We start from the raw sequence: 17,730 nt of genomic DNA, 5'->3' as shown, positions 1-17,730 counted from the left end.
TACATCCATGTTCAGGTTAACTAACCCTTAAGTTCATGTGTTTGATGCTCTTTTGCTGGGAGAAAATCCCATTGGCCATCTGTTATTAAAGCAGTGTGAAAATGATTGAATAATGCATGCCACACTGCTCAGTTTGTTGTCTGGGGACTGTGGGGAGCGAGGGCCATCCAGTCATTTTCCTTTGTGTGTGTGCATGGCAGGGAGTGGTTTAAGGTTGGGGACAATAGGGTTAAAGCCCATCTTGTGATTTATTTTTGTATTTAATTTTTTCTGGTCCCACAATATATGACGATTGAATTTTTTTACATTTTTTTTATATTTTATCTCGATTGAAGGTTAAAGGCCCTCAGGGGACCTATAATATATACATAGTGTAGATATAGAGGCAATATTGATATTGTAGTATTTGTCATCATATGCAAATATTTTGATACCTATGCAGGAAAATCCATCTTAAAATGGTAGCTATGTTTTGGACCATGGTAGCTGGATTCTAGCTGGTCCAAGCTGGTCATGAACTGGTCGACCAGCTACCATGGTCCAAAAACCAGCTTGACCACCTTGAGCTGGTATGACCAGCTGGTAGCTGTTCCAAGATGATCTCCCAGCTTGAGCTAGCTAATGACCAGCTAGAAACTAGCTACCATGTTTCAAAACACAGCTACCAGCTTGAGCTGGATTTTCCAGCTGGGAATAGCAAGATATTTTGAGTTACATTTACATAGGCCTATAACCACTTCAGAAAATGGTGTAACAATTTACACTGTATCATGGTTGGGTCTAAGGAGGGCTGGGGTGGGGGGGTTGGGGACTAGATTTTCCTTTTCCCAGAAGCTTCTGACATCCCCCTTCCGGTATGATAAAAAAGACAACCACTTGCCCACCTTAAAGATAAAAATAAATGTTTGAAAATTTATTTTGTTGTATCAAATGACCTTATAATCATCCTTCATGTCATTGTACGCGATGGACAGTTGCTCCTCGCGTATAAATTTAGCAGCATACCAGGTGTTTTGGTAAGTGCTGTGGTGGCCTTACTGTTTTGGAATAAAAAAAATAATACAATTGTGAAAGTGCCAGTTACTTATTTTTAATTTCTTCACATATGTGTTTTAAGTACAGATGAAGATGTGATAGCCTACTTTAATGTATGGTTCATTTTTGAAACAAGTGGGGACACAGCACGAGTATTTTCAACTTTTTATGACAAAGACATTGAATAGTATTACTGGGTAAGTTGTTTATGGTTTCTCTTCTCACATTTGACTGGAGTTTATTTAATTTACAACATACAAATTGTCTGCAGCTGGAGAACTGAACTTGTTCTCTTCATGAAACCCCATGGTGATATTATTTATCTCCTATGTAACACTAGTCTGTAAGAGCATGTGTGAAATTCTCCCGTCAGGTCAAGTGCATTAACACTCTTGTGAGCGCACACACACATACTTCTCTTCATAGACCTTATTAATAGACTTATTTTTCTCATTACTACTTCATAATGTTACATTTTTCTTCTCATTCCCCATCCCTTCATTTTTGGCAGTATTGATGTTTAGTCCTGTGGTTCTTAAGGGAGGCAACATGCCCTCTGTCAGATAAAAGTTCAGTATTCAGAAGTGTTTGCGATACAGCAGAAAGCCCTTTCATTTGTGGCTGAAGGGCACAAGATCTTGTGTTTGTGTGGACTGGGATGCACTCAGGCAGGTGCAAACACTGTAAATTAAGCATGAGTTTGGTTGACTTGGAGCTATTTCAGTGTTGTTGCTGCTGGTGGTGTTTTAATAAAAATAATTCTTTGTGTTATATACAATGGCTACATATGGTATTTGGACATGTATGAATGACTTTGAATTATATAACATAATAGCAAACCAATGGTATTTTTAAATCCATAAAGAATTTTAAGATTTGTAATATCCATCTTATAAGATTCTTGTAGACTTTTTTGATATTGGATGATCAGTATATGTAACTGGCTTTGATGTTAAGATTACTAACGCAACTCTCTGGAATACTTGATTTTGATTGGTCAATCACAGCATTTTGCGCTCAAATATTTTTGAATAAAGACCACATAACTATAATTGACCATTGTCCACCGTTGGTGTGCTATATGCTTTCATTCTCCATGGTCTCTTTCTTTTCACATAATACAATTATCTCAACTGAACTCAAATCAATCTTAAACTTCCATTTATTTATGTATTTGCTGAGTAGCCACTTAAAAAGCAGATTAATGTAGTCAGCTGTACAGCCTACACTCTCAAAAACGAATGTGTTAAAAACAACACAACCTGTGTTATTTCTTAATACATCCATGTGTCTAGTTAAGGACAACACATTTTGTGTTGCTTTTAACTCAACTAGTGTGTTAACCCTCTTAACACAGACAGTGTGTCAAAAGACCTTTAACACATTAATGTGTTATAATTACACAATTTGTGTCAGAGTGTGCTATTTTTACACAATTTAACAAAACAATGTGTGCAATATAAACAACAAACTTGCACATAATTTCTTTCATTTTATTAAAATATATTTTTATTGCAAAATATTATATGCACATGACTGAGAAGACTTAGAAGTTTCCTTTCAGAAGTCTTCTGAAATAGATTTTTTTTTTTTTTTTTTTTTTTTTTTTTTACACTTGGGCCAAATGTACATGGCTTACGACATTGCTTGGAGATTTGCAATGAGCTCCACAACTTTAGATCATAGACATTTTCAAAGAAATTAAAAACAGATTTTTTTGTGAGTTTAGTGAGTTGGGCAGGATATACCAGGTTGCAAACCCAATACATTTTGAACAGCTTGTCAATAGCAAATGTCTGAATGTTATCCTCAAGTGGAATGGTGACTTTGTCATTTTTTGCCACAATGATGTATTGCGCTGTAGCACTGAGGAGTCCTAAACAGACAAGGTGGGATTGATGGTATTCCACTGTTGTTGGAGGAGAATTATCCAGACAGTTGGAAACACTGGTTCCAGTCTGTAAAAAATATGAGTATATTTTAAAATCCTGAATGTTCTCTTAAAGGGATAGTTCACCCAAAAATTTAAATTATCTCATCACTTACTCACCCTCATGCCATCCCAGATGTGACTGACTATAAATCTACACTTTCACATTCTGAAAGTGAAAGTGTAGATTTATAGTAAAAAAACAAAAAGGACTTTAATATTGATCCGTTTCTCACACACACCTATCATATCGCTTCTGAAGATATGGTTTTAATCACTATAGTCATATGGGTTACTTTTGTGCTGCCTTTATGTGATTTTTAGAGCTTCAAAGTTCATTCACTTACATTGTATGGACCTACAGAGCTGAAATATTCTTCAAGAAATCTTAGTTTGTTTTGTGCAGAAGAAAAAAGAGGGTGATAAAATGATGAGAGAATTTTCATTTTGGGGTGAACTATCCCTTTAATTCCTGTGCATTTAATTACATCTTCAGGCCAGATACATTTATGAATTTGTGTTCATAAGAGAAAAAGTAAAAGCCATGTAAAGGCCAACGTATGAGTAACGCAAATCTCATCAGCAGCAGAGTGCTTGAGCACTGAACACGTGCAGCCTGATTTTTTTAACCATGCGTCTTTGAACGTGGAGAATGTGCATGCGCCTGGAATTATTTGCGCAAATTAGTGGATCCACAATGTGGCAACTCTCATTTGAGCTGTTGTTGTCATGAAAAAGCGCTAGAGGAAGATGTAATTGCCGGTCAATAAAGAGACGAAGGTAAAAACAAAAACGGCAGATATGCACGTCAAGAGCACGTGTGTGTGGAGGTCAGGAGATACCTGCATTTGTATAACTTGAGTCTGAAGGAATATAAAGACATCTTTATTGGTCTAAACTCCTGAAAATAAATTGTTCTCATAGCAGTCGTAGTGCGCATGCACCAACCGCCTGTGTATGCGCACACAGTATACTTTGGGCTTTAGTGTATGGAGATCAGAGGTACTGTCACTTTGAAACTCACACATGCACAAAGCACATGTGCATAAAATAAAATAAAAACAAAAACACATACAGAGGATTCAGGCTGCCAAAAATGTCACGTGGTGCTGATGTCAGTGTCATGGACTCCTCCACACACACCCTGTTTCTATCCTCAGGTTGAGCCTCCTGTTGAAGCTGTCTGCTTCATTCCATCTGGCAGACTGCAGGACACCCAGGGAGGTCTCTTGGGGGTGTGTGTGTATGTGAGTGTGTGAGTGTGTGAGTGAGTGAGTGTGTTGGAGCAGCAGCTGTCATCGGCATTTGACCACTGAATATATGTGCCACGGAGCAGCTGCCGTTGTTTCTCCTAATGAGCCTCCATTACATACACACTTGTCAGACTCCAGGATACAGACAGGGCCAGGACAGGTGGAAGAATGGAAGAGCCGAAAAGATGGAGAGCAGGGAATAAAAGAAGCCATGTGGGATGCAAGGGACAGAGTGCATGAACAGGCTAGGAATACAGAAATAACACTGAGATGGACTGAGGGGGATTAGAAAAGGACAAAAATGGTGAGTAAATACTGATAGAAATAATAATACTCCATTTTAGTATCATTAACAGCCCTTTATCATGATAAAATAGAATGATAAAACTTTGTTGAATCCTAAATGGTGAATGGATATTTACAGTAAAAGGTCTGAATTTTCCAAATTTGAGATGGGCAAACCCAGAGGAAATGTTTATTCCTTCAGAGGTTGCCCTTTCATTAGCCTTACTTATAGCCAGAAATTTGACAATTGGCATCAAGTCTTGTCCAGTTTGCAGCTTATTCTAGATTCCCAATTCTTGCCCATTTATACAGGAAAGAACTGCCTTCACCAAGGTTGTTATAGTTTAAGGAAAAGAAATTCAACTACATTTTCCATAAAAACTTTAAACTGAAACTGTCATGCATTGCTTCAAAACTAAGTAAAATGAAATTAAAATGATCATAGAATATTTTCAGTTTTCGTTTTTTTCATACCTTGACTTGTGCAAGTAACACATTTTTTTGTTGTTGTTGTTTCTTTTATCATTTTCGCTTGTTGCATCGCAAACATGCCACCTCTTGGCCTTGATATCACATGGCCGGAAGGATATGTACCAGCTGCGTTTGGGGGTTCTTTGAATTTTGTGCATTGACTGATAAATTGAAATGTAGTTGTTTCCCAAAATAACATATGTGGAGCATATTTGGGAAGAACCCAACAAACTTGAAAGTGCACCTGCAAAGCATGCACAATGAGGTGGACACAGACATCTAAAACCACGTAGCTATGATAACCAGGGTGTGTGCCAGGAACTATGTTTTCATTCAAGTTACTAATTAAATTTATGCAAAAAATAAAATAATAATAATACTGAAAAATCAATTTGCAAATAAAGCAGTGTTTCCATCCCATGTGTTCAAGAGGACAAAATCGTCACTTTCGGAGAAATTGCTGCAAAATAAATGTGAAAATGAAAGTTGAAGCCACTGTGACTCTTTTATTAAATGTAATAAATGACTTGCGTTTTAGAGCACGCAGGTAAAATGCTCTGACGAACCTCCTTTTTGGTAGCATTCAGCGGTGTCAGAGAGTTCTGGGAGGTTCATCATTTTGATGAACGGCTTTGTGTCCAGCATTTCAGAGTAACCAGAGCAACATTTAAAATGCTATGTGATGATTTTGATGAGATTCTCTGACTGAATGGTGTATTCACATGGATTGTTGAGGTAAAGTCACATGACTTTTTTGATGAGTATCTGCTGAATATTCCTTTATAAATTCTATAGGAATATATTCAGTAAATGTGTTTCCATCATAGTTTATGAGCATGTCTTTTTATCGAATAAAAAAAATGGTCCACCTCAAGCGAACATACACGTTTTTAAGTGCATTTTGGAGAATTTTGGTGTTTCCATCCATCATTTTTATGTGATGTCCCAAAATTTGCATATAAATGTGTAGATGGAAACCCAGCCAATGAGATGCCGTACAGCTCTGGTGACGTCATCTCAACTGGTAGGCCAACAAAAGTTGATGCAGTGCTTTAAACAATCATGTGTCATTTACTCACCTGCGATAACAGAAATAGAAAAATTTAAATAAAACAATAAAATATAAAATAAAATTAAAACTACAATTTATTGAAAAACTAAACTAAAACTGACAAACACAGTTTGCAAAATAACAAATGAAATAATAATTTGAAATGAAATAAAAATTCAAAATTCAAATCTGTAATAACCTTGGTCTGACCAACATGAAAAGCAGCCAAACCAAAAATTTATTTAGGGGTGGGTTTATCTGGAATAGCTGATGCCAAAACAATAGACTGTCATTGAAAAACATATTCAAAAAATAGCGAATACAGCAGTTTGTGAGACTGGTTGTACAGAAGACATCAAGAAAATGAGCAGAAACAAAGACACTCCAGCTGAGATGGACCACCTGTATTAAAATGAACGTGAGAAGTTGTAATGGCCAATGTGGTGGGTGTAGAAAAGCCTCTTGCATCCATAGAAAATAGCTGCCGGGAGCGTTCCAAAGATGGCCGCTGAGCACTGACTTGCCTTCAAAGGGACAAAAATCTTTCAAAGATTTGATGCTCTTAACCTGGAAAGCTTTAGCAAATACAGTGAATAATTCTTCCTCAAATTGGCACTCATTCTATCAATGTGGTACCTGCTAAACACTACCACTTTTTCTAATGAGAAAAATCTGAATGAGAAAGATTTAAGCAAACACATTTTATATCATTGCTGGATAAGACGAACACTTGAGATATTAAAGAGGTCTAATTTGTGATTTTTCTTTCCTATGGGAAAAATTGTTTTTCAGTATGTTCCAGTATAGGTAATTGCCGGCAAGTCTCCAATGGACTTTCCCATTCATTCCTTCCCCTGCACAGTCAACAAGAGCAATGATAATTCCCGGCAAGTCTCCAATGGACTTTCCCATTCATTCCCTCCCCTGCACAGTCAACAAGAGCAATGATATTCCCCTAAAAACCCAGGTTACAGATGGATAAAGACCTATTACACATCTCTTCTATCAGTTTCTCTCCCGTTCTCCCTCTGTTGGAGTCTAAAGGGGTCTGAAGCTTAATTTTAGGCTGACACTGAAAAATTTAGTGGGTGAAGAGAGAGAGAGAGAGAGAAAGAGAGAGAGAGGTGCATATGCTGCAGCACATGAACATGAGCAGCTTGTGATCTCAGCTGGATATCTGCAGCCCCAATCACAGCACAGAATGCTCACTTCACTGTCTGCCATCAGTGACGACCTTCCAGCTCACTAAACTCATACCGCAGGTGTTTAATAGCTGCTTTGATACATGTAAACAGAGATAATTTACTTGACTTCTTTAACCCTTATGTTAAATTAATTATCAATGACTCTAATGTTTCCACATAGCAGTGCAATCAGCTTTGATGATTATGTTGCTTGTTAGTCATTCTATGTGTCTCAATAAGCTCCACCAAAGATAATCTCTTAATTACTACAGATAATTTTGACTTGTCCCTCTGTTTGTTAAAACAAACAAAAATATTACAGAAAAAAAACATACAATGACAGTCAATATTGCACGCATTGCATAAACGTTAAAATACACACTGTTATATAGGTACGTCCAAAAGATTTAAACATTGAACTGTATGTATTAATGTGACTAGTTTGATAAAATCACTGACAAACTTCATCTGTGCAAAGTTATATCCAATTTTCAGCTCATGTCATGATCATGTAAAGCCAGTGAACTCGGTAACTTACACATTACACAAGTAAGAATACCAGAAAGGGATTGTTTACATAGAAACAAATGCACAGGAATTCCACCCACAGGGATTACATCTGTAATGTATATCCAAAAATTAATCTGTCTGGATACAAACACAAACTCACACTACTGTGGTCACCAACAACTAGATCATCAAAAAAAAACAAAAAAAAAAACAAGATATACATTCAAACAATATCAATAAAACATATACCCAACTAAACTACAAATCCCTCTCCACAGCCCCTCCCCGAGAACCCTCCAAAAAAGCCAAATAACCCCCCCACTTCCTGACAAACAAATCCCATTTCCCCAGCCTTCTTAAAACATCTCCTCAAACACTGCCACCTCAGCAATCTCCCCGCACCACTCCCTAAATGAGGGTGCCCCAGCGGACTTCCATCCCCTGAGGATGATTTTTCTAACAGTCATGACTCCGGCTAGGACCCAACCTTTTAAATATCTGTCCCCAATATTAACATCTGTCCCATTACCCAGGATACAGAGTCTGGGGCTAAATGAGAATTCAGTGTCCAATACCTCACACATAAATTTCTGAACCCCCAACCAAAATTCTTGGATCTTTACACATCCCCAAAAAACATGTGTTGTGTCCCCGTCTTCTGATTGGCACTGCCAGCAGGTGGGTGTGTCTTTAAGACCCAGCCTGTACAATCTAGAGGGGGTCCAGTAGAATCGATGCAAAATCTTAAATTGCATCTCTAGATGTAGACTTGATGCTTTTTATAATCCTAGCCCACACTCCCTCCTCCAACACCAAGTTTAAATCTTTCTCCCATAATCTCTTGAGAGAAGATGAAGCTCCATCCCCCAGACTCTGAATTAGCAGGGAGTAATACACTGATGCTTCATGACCTTTTCCAAAAGCAGTAATCACCACTTCCAGAGTATCTGCCACTTTGGGGGCGGGGGGGTGGTGTATACTACTCCCAAAAAATAGTACAGAACAGGTGGCGCAGCTGTAAATACCTAAAGAACTGGGATATAGGAATCTTAAAATGTTGAACCAAATTTTCAAAAGATCTCAGCACTCCACTCTCATATAGGTCACCAAGTGTAGTAACCCCCTTCCCAATCCGCTCTGACCAACAGAAAGGGGACTTATTAATATGTAATTTAGGGTTCAGCCATATGCTTGAGGTAACATTTAAATAAATGTACGAATTAAACACTCTGGACACTTTTGTCCAAACCACGTGAAAATTCAAGATAATGGGGTGTGACTTAACTTCTCTGGTTAGTTTGATAGAAAGGCTTTGCAATGGCGAAATAGGGGCAAGGACTTCCTGTTCAATACGAAACCAGGGAGTGGCTCTCTCAGGTGGAAGCGACCAATGAGCCAAATGTCTGAGACCGAATGCATAATAATAAAACAAAATCTTGGGTAGGCCTATCCCACTTTTGTCAATCGGCCTATGTAATTTGTTGAAAAGTAATCTGGGATGTTTACCATTCCAAATAAAGGACTTCACTATGCTATAAAATTGCTTGAAATAAGAGTGGGAGACATCTACAGGGAGAGATTGTAGCAGGTAGTTGAATTTTTGAATACAATTAATTTTAATAACATTAACCTTCCCAATCATAGATAAATGTAATGAAGCCCACCTACTCACATCATTCGAAAAGCTTTTTATTAACTAAATCACACAAATTAGCTGGGAATGAAATGCCCAAATACTTAATGCCCGGCTGAAAAGCCATTACTGGGCAGTATGCTGTCAAAGCCAAAGCTTCAGATTTAGACCAATTGACTCTGTAACCTGAGAATTTAGAGAAGGAACAAATAATCCTGTGGCGACAAGGCATAGATCTAATGGGGTCGGAGACAAATAATAAAATATCATCTGCATAAAGCAAAAGCTTATGCGCCACACCTCTCACCATCACCCCTGGAAAATCATCATCCTTTCTTATCGCGGCTGCTAATGGTTCCAGGGCAAGACAGAACAATAATGGGGAAAAAGGGCAACCCTGCTGGGTGTCCCTCTCCAGAGTAAAATAATTTGAAATTAATCCATTTGTTTGTACCGCCGCTACCGAGTGTCTATAAAGCAACTTAATCCATTCAATAAAAGTATTCCCAAACCCATACATTTCCAAAATCTTAAAAAGATAATCCCATTCTACCATATCAAACGTGTTTTCGGCATCAAGTGAGATGGCAGTGACCGGAGTCTGATCATTTGCCACTGACCACATAATATTGATGAAACGCCTAATGTTATCAGAAGAGATGCGGCCCAGAATGAACTCCACCTGATCTGTATGTATAAGAATTGTCTTAACTTTGCTTAATTGGTTAGCCAAGGTTTTTGACAAAATTTTAACGTCTAGCTGGATCAGGGAAATTGGACGGTAACTCTTACACTCGCTTGGATCTTTGTCTTTTTTAAGAATCAGACTGATCCGGGCTTGTGTCATGGCTGGCGGAAGCTTTCCATTCTTTAATGATTCTGTATACATTTCTAACAAAAGTGGAGACAGTTATGTAGCATAAGTCTAAAAAATTCAGCGGCAAAGCCATCTGACCCCGGAGACTTTGCTGTAGGCAGGGCCTTAATTATCTCGTCAAGCTCCTCCAAGGTTATCTCAAAATCAAGATATATTTTTGCTCAGTCGTCAGTTTAGGGAGATCTAATGGTTCCATAAAGTTTCTAATATCTTCATCAGTAGATGAAGACATGGAACTATAAAGATCAAGATAAAATTCTTTAAAAGCATTATTAATATCAATGACAGAGGTAAAATTTCACCACCAGCATATTTCACTGAGGGAATGGTAGAACAAGACTCTCTCTGCTTTATATATCTAGCCAAAAGCTTCCCTGCTTTGTCTCCCGACTCGAAATATGACTGTCTTGCCCTAAATAACCAAAACTCCACCTTCTGCAACAAAATAGTATTATATCTGTATTTCAATCGGGTCAATTCTCTGAAGCCATCAGACGACATTCGCCGCTTCAGTTCTGTCTCAGTGCTTTTAATATTCTCTTCCAACTCCACGAGTTCTCGTGCTTTGGATTTTTTGATGAATGAGGCATACTGTATGATCTGACCCCTAAGAACCGCCTTAAGTGCCTCCCAAGCCACGCCCACAGAGGATACTGAGGACTAGTTGGTCTCCATATAAACATTGATTTCAGCCTTTAACATTTGTTGGAAATCAGGATTTTGCAAAAGGGATACATTAAAGCGCCAACTATATGATTTCTTTCTTTTTCTCCATATGTGGCAACACCTCTAAACTCACCAGGGTGTGATCTGAGACAAAGATGTTTCCAATTGAGCAATCAACAACAGATGAAATGAGGGACTTCAAGAGTCCATCAAAAGATTAAAGTATCCTCCCAATATTATACCATGAGGGGTGCCAGTGGCTTGCAACATCCCTTCAAGATCTATAAAAAAGCCCTGATCATCAGCATTAGGTGCATAAATATTAGCCAAAATCAAACTTTGCCCCTGAATTTCTGCTAAAACAATAATGACTCTTCCTAATTTATCTTTAATCTGTTTGAGACATTTGAATTGTACATGTTTACTTATCAATGTAATGTCTCACCTGCTCTTACTTGAGCCAGCACAAAAAAAACATGTCCACCCCATATCTTCCAAAATTTTTCAGCTTCCTGCAGGGAAAGATGCGTTTTTTTGAAGAAATACTATATTATATTTCTTACGTTTAAGAAAAGAAATAAGAAAAAGAAATTTCTTCTTTTTATGGGGTGCCCCAACCCATTCACATTCCACGTGGAGAGAGATAATCCACTCATATTAACATTTGACATTTTGGCATATTAGAAAAAATAGATTGTGCATCAAAATAAAATTAAAAGGCCACATTCCCCATTAGTGCAACAATCAAACCCCAAACTTCCCCCAGAATCAAACAAACAGAAAAAAGAAAAACGTGCGCATTAACCCCACGCACGACAGCGCCAATTGGCGTCCATCCCTCTAAACTCAAACAGTCCATGTACGCCTACGAGAGTCCCCGTGACAACTTTGCCGTGGGATTGCTCAAGTCTGGTGTTTCTGTACAAATTTTGTGAGACAGAATATCATAACAGAAAAAATCTATAAAACAAACTCCAGCCAATAGGCAGAATAAACACAAATGTGTAGATTCATTCACAAAAGGTGTGTTCCTCCACAAAACAAATCCCAGCCACTAGCGGAACCAGCACAAAAAAATTAATTAAATTAAATTAAATATATATATATATATATATATATATATATATATATATATATATATATATATATATATATACAGGTGCATCTCAATAAATTAGAATGTCGTGGAAAAGTTCATTTATTTCAGTAACTCAACTCAAATTGTGAAACTCGTGTATTAAATAAATTCAATGCACACAGACTGAAGTAGTTTAAGTCTTTGGTTCTTTTAATTGTGACGATTTTGGCTTACATTTAACAAAAACCCACCAATTCACTATCTCAAAAAATTAGAATATGGTGACATGCCAATCAGCTAATCAACTCAAAACACCTGCAAAGATTTCCTGAGCCTTCAAAATGGTCTCTCAGTTTGGTTCACTAGGCTACACAATCTGCTGATCTGACAGTTGTCCAGAAGACAATCATTGACACCCTTCACAAGGAGGGTAAGCCACAAACATTCATTGCCAAAGAAGCTGGCTGTTCACAGAGTGCTGTATCCAAGCATGTTAACAGAAAGTTGAGTGGAAGGGAAAAGTGTGGAAGAAAAAGATGCACACCAACCGAGAGAACCGCAGCTTATGAGGATTGTCAAGCAAAATCGATTCAAGAATTTGGGTGAACTTCACAAGGAATGGACTGAGGCTGGTGTCAAGGCATCAAGAGCCACCACACACAGACGTGTCAAGGAATTTGGCTACAGTTGTCATATTCCTCTTGTTAAGCCACTCCTGAACCACAGACAATGTCAGAGGCGTCTTACCTGGGCTAAGGAGAAGAAGAACTGGACTGTTGCCCAGTGGTCCAAAGTCCTCTTTTCAGATGAGAGCAAGTTTTGTATTTCATTTGGAAACCAAGGTCCTAGAGTCTGGAGGAAGGGTGGAGAAGCTCATAGCCCAAGTTGCTTGAAGTCCAGTGTTAAGTTTCCACAGTCTGTGATGATTTGGGGTGCAATGTCATCTGCTGGTGTTGGTCCATTGTGTTTTTTGAAAACCAAAGTCACTGCACCCGTTTACCAAGACATTTTGGAGCACTTCATGCTTCCTTCTGCTGACCAGCTTTTTAAAGATGCTGATTTCATTTTCCAGCAGGATTTGGCACCTGCCCACACTGCCAAAAGCACCAAAAGTTGGTTAAATGACCATGGTGTTGGTGAGCTTGACTGGCCAGCAAACTCACCAGACCTGAACCCCATAGAGACTCTATGGGGTATTGTCAAGAGGAAAATGAGAAACAAGAGACCAAAAAATGCAGATGAGCTGAAGGCCACTGTCAAAGAAACCTGGGCTTCCATACCACCTCAGCAGTGCCACAAACTGATCACCTCCATGCCACGCCGAATTGAGGCAGTAATTAAAGCAAAAGGAGCCCCTACCAAGTGTTGAGTACATATACAGTAAATGAACATACTTTCCAGAAGGCCAACAATTCACTAAAAATGTTTTTTTATTGGTCTTATGATGTATTCCAATTTTTTGAGATAGTGAATTGGTGGGTTTTTGTTAAATGTGAGCCAAAATCATCACAATTAAAAGAACCAAAGACTTAAACTACTTCAGTCTGTGTGCATTGAATTTATTTAATACACGAGTTTCACAATTTGAGTTGAATTACTGAAATAAATGAACTTTTCCATGACATTCTAATTTATTGAGATGCACCTGTATATATATATATATATATATATATATATATATAAATACATAAAGCCGTTCAGTTTCCTCAGACAGTCAAATGAATGTTCAGTGAGTCGGCTGTTCATGAGTGCAGAAGATGACCTAATCATTCCAATGTCCTGCAAAAATACTCTACGAAACAAATTACATCCAATAGCAGGCATAAGCACAAAGAACGAGCAGATTCAACCACAAATTCCAGCCACTAGGCGGAACCAGCACAAAAAGAAACAAAAAAGGCACCCAGCTTCCTTGGAGGGTCAAGTGTATGTTCAGTGAGACAAGCTACTTGGAGGCAACGTGAGCAACACACCATGACTTCCTCAGTCCATTGATTTTATGAAAGACATCGCTTGTTGTGGGCACGTAAATATTTTGTGGCCATCCTTAGTATCTATTCTCAATTTGGCCGGAAACATCAGTGCAAAAGTGATCTTCCATTGATGTAAGAGTTTCTTGCATTCCTTGAATCGATCACGTTTCTCTCTTGTCGAATTCGCAAAGTCTGGGAACAAGAAAATGCTGTGATTCTTCCAAGAAAGCTTTCCTTCGCACCTCGCCTCGTGCAACACAAGATCTTTATCGGATGATCTCAGGAATTTGGCCAGAATTGATTGGGGTCTGTCTCCCTCAGCCGATCTCCGAGCCGGGACTCTTTGAGCTCGCTCGGTTTCCAGCTTATGGCCTGTTATGTCGAGCAGACTCGGGAAGAGCTCATCTAGGAATTTCACTATATCTCAGCCTTCTTCATGCTCAGGAATTCCAACAATTCAGACGTTGTTTCACCTACTACGATTCTCCAAATCCTCCAGTTTTTCAAAAACGCATTCAAAGTCTATTTTGGTCGCTAGCGGATTAGCAGCTAACTCCCTCGCCGATGACTCCAGATGATCCATCTCTCGACGTCCGACAATCTTGTAACCAACTCAGAGAATTTTGCTTCCGTCACAGTAATTGATCGACGTATTACAGCAAGATCCTCTAAGTCAGCAACAACTTTTGTCAGCATCACCAACATGCTCGCCAGTTGGCATTGGATTTCTCCTGCTGCACCGTCCAAACCGAGTCCCTGGTCTGCGGGCCTGTCAGAGGTTTCAGCTTGAGCACGTAAGTGTCTTTTAATATCTCCAGAGCCCAAGGATTTTTAATTCTTTGCGATGTTGACTTCAAAGAACAGATACTGTATGTAGTAGAGTGTATCGAATCTCACCGGTTTATGACAAAGAAATTATTAGTGAGCAGAGCTCGCCATTTACACGTCTGCTCCTTGCATGGCGTCACATGACTCACCTTTTAAGTGCATTTCTATTGTTTTGTTTTTTTAGAAACTGAGAGATTTATTAAAATTATTGTCACTGACAATTTATTAGTATTAAGCATAGGTGTTATCTTAATAAAGCTTACTGGAACATTCAAGTGAACACAAAATTCAGGAATGTGTCCATATAAAGAAAGTATTACAGAGTGACAATGTCTGTATCCAATAAATAAATTTAAATGCACCAGGGTGAGCTTCATTAACTTAATCGCTGGCCTGGCAGAGGGAGCTGAATCGCACATTATCTGCCAGCGGGAGGTCTTTCATCACTTGACCGTCGGGACTCCCTGCTGAGTTATTGACTTCTAAAAAATGAAAAAAGCACACCAGACTTGCTTGAAAAGTTATGTCTCTGAGGCGGGGTCTTGTGTTCTCATCAGGTGACCAATAAGCTTCTTCTTTTATTAAAGTACTGACAAGATGCCAAGCTGATCTAAATGTTTTCATCTCACTCAGCTGCATATCATCACAAACACTGATTGTAATCCTTAGTGATTCTGTCACCAAGCGTTTTTCCTGCCTTCATTCCACACTAAAATGACTAATGAAATCAGAAAGCATAGCAACAACAGTCTGTTTTTATTGAACATAATTTCTTACTGAAAGCTGCGTATGGACATACTATGGCAAGCCTCGAGGGAATAAATACTCATTCTAAATCACTCTTTTACAGCTATTTATTCTCACATGGTACTCCAGCTGTTATTTTGGTGAGCTCCACATGACGGAATCAGAGAGAGAGAGAGATGCAGTGAGTCGGTATGTTTGTCACCACTCCACTATTCTTAAACAGCAAGTGTGTCTTACCTCCAAATGAAGAGAGTGAGAACACAGCAAAACAGTCCACATGTGTGACACCCTCAACCAAAATCAAGTTGTTTGGAGTCTACTAGTGTGGCTTCTGCTTTACAGATCCAGAATAAGCCAACTCTTGTAGCCAATGATGAAAAAGAAACCTGTGCTATGTCATTAATAGTAATATCCATCAGGGACCTACGAGCAATTACAAAAGAGCAAAGAAAAAGCTACTCTATTGCTCTGTCCATCTGTTATTTCTGACTCTTTTTTGTTTTCTTTCTTTGGTTTCTCTTTTCCTATTTATTTAAATTCCTCTCCTGTTCACTCACTCTGTGTTCTGTTCACTCAGCTCAAAACCTCATGGGACACATCTCTGTCTGTCAGCCCTAAAATTCTCCATGCTTGTAAGAGACATTTACCTGGAGAGATACTGGTGTTTCATGGCAATTGTTTAAGACAGTTGCCAATTACAATGTTATATAAAGAGATATAGTACATTTGTATTTCTCGAACTGTAGGCTATGTTTAGCATGGCAACAAATATGTAGTAATAATATGGGTTTTGACCAGTTCTTAAACTTTTACTCTGTCTCTCTCTCACACTCTTAGTAAGAGGTCATATGCTGTATGGTTTATTTTATTAGACATTTGTCATTGTAGGAACTCTCTGTTGTGTGTATAAAGAGTTGAGATGAGGTAACTGGCCTTTGAGGTCAGTTTCCCTGCTTGTGTAATCATCTGTTCAGCCAATGGAACATTAAAATTAACATTCGTGAACTGTTCAATGATATGGCCACATGCCAATAGGACAAAGAAATTATGGAGAGATTATGTCTAAATAACTCCACCAAAAAATAGGACTGTCAGAAAAAAAATTGTAATTAGTATTATTACAAATTATTATTCCACAATAGTTAAGTCATCTAGGTCCAACCTCGAGAATTTCAGGAAAACAACCTCTTGCCAGCTTGGCTATTTTCTACCATTTGGCAACCGCAAACAATCTTAAATTGAGGAAGAATTGGAAACTAATTCACCTTAGTGTCTGAAATGTTACAGATATATGCATGGCACTTTAGCATTGGTAAAAGTCAACATTAATACCTAGTTATCTTGTGTGCATCAGGACCAAATATCATTGACATCAAACCTAATATATTTTGTCTAATGGTTCCATATTTGATTTAACAATATAGCTTTGACATTTTTCTGTGAACCATTCATTTAAAAATCCTCAGTATCCCATGATGCCTCATGTTTGACAATCCATGAAGGGCATGGTGCTTTAGGGTCAGGAGATGGTGTAGGCCAGAGGCACATTTTGGGGTTCAAAGAGACAAGTAATTAAGAAAACATTACTACATTTCCTCAATGTCACCCTCACAAAAACAATTTGGCATCCATATATATATGTATTTACCTCCAAAGGATGATATCGGTGTCCATAGTGACAGGGACTGTAAAAAGCTTTTAAAAATAAAGATGTGCATGCGGCTCAGGTGAGCTGGGTTTTTGAACAATGTTCATGAATTATGGATGTTGTTCTTGGGGAAAGAACAGAACTGAGAGTACTGAATTTTATCTGGCATTGAGTAGATTTTCTGCATATCAAAATCTGAGCACATCAAATGCATTGCCTGGGTATTTAACATTTCTGTATGAAAATATTTGCTGATTTTAAAAGTGCACTTAAACAGAAAGATAAACATATTTTTTTTTTAAAATATGCTAAAAGAAACCTAAATTTGAAATGTTCACATTATTGCAAGATTGCTGCTTTTATTTTGTTCAGATTTCATTTTTCATGACAGTGGGTTGTGTTAATGTATTAATGCTTTTAATATTTTGGGTTATGATTGAAAATATGTAAGAAACTGTATAGTATTTTATGAAATACCAACTTTAGTATTCACAGATATTGAAGAATTGCTAAGCTTAGTATGGTTCAAAAGTTATTGATATATTATTCAAATGTGTCCTT

Source organism: Myxocyprinus asiaticus, chromosome 28 (genome assembly GCF_019703515.2).
Source record: "Myxocyprinus asiaticus isolate MX2 ecotype Aquarium Trade chromosome 28, UBuf_Myxa_2, whole genome shotgun sequence".
NCBI lineage: Eukaryota > Metazoa > Chordata > Actinopteri > Cypriniformes > Catostomidae > Myxocyprinus > Myxocyprinus asiaticus.
This window is presented reverse-complemented; position numbering follows the sequence as displayed.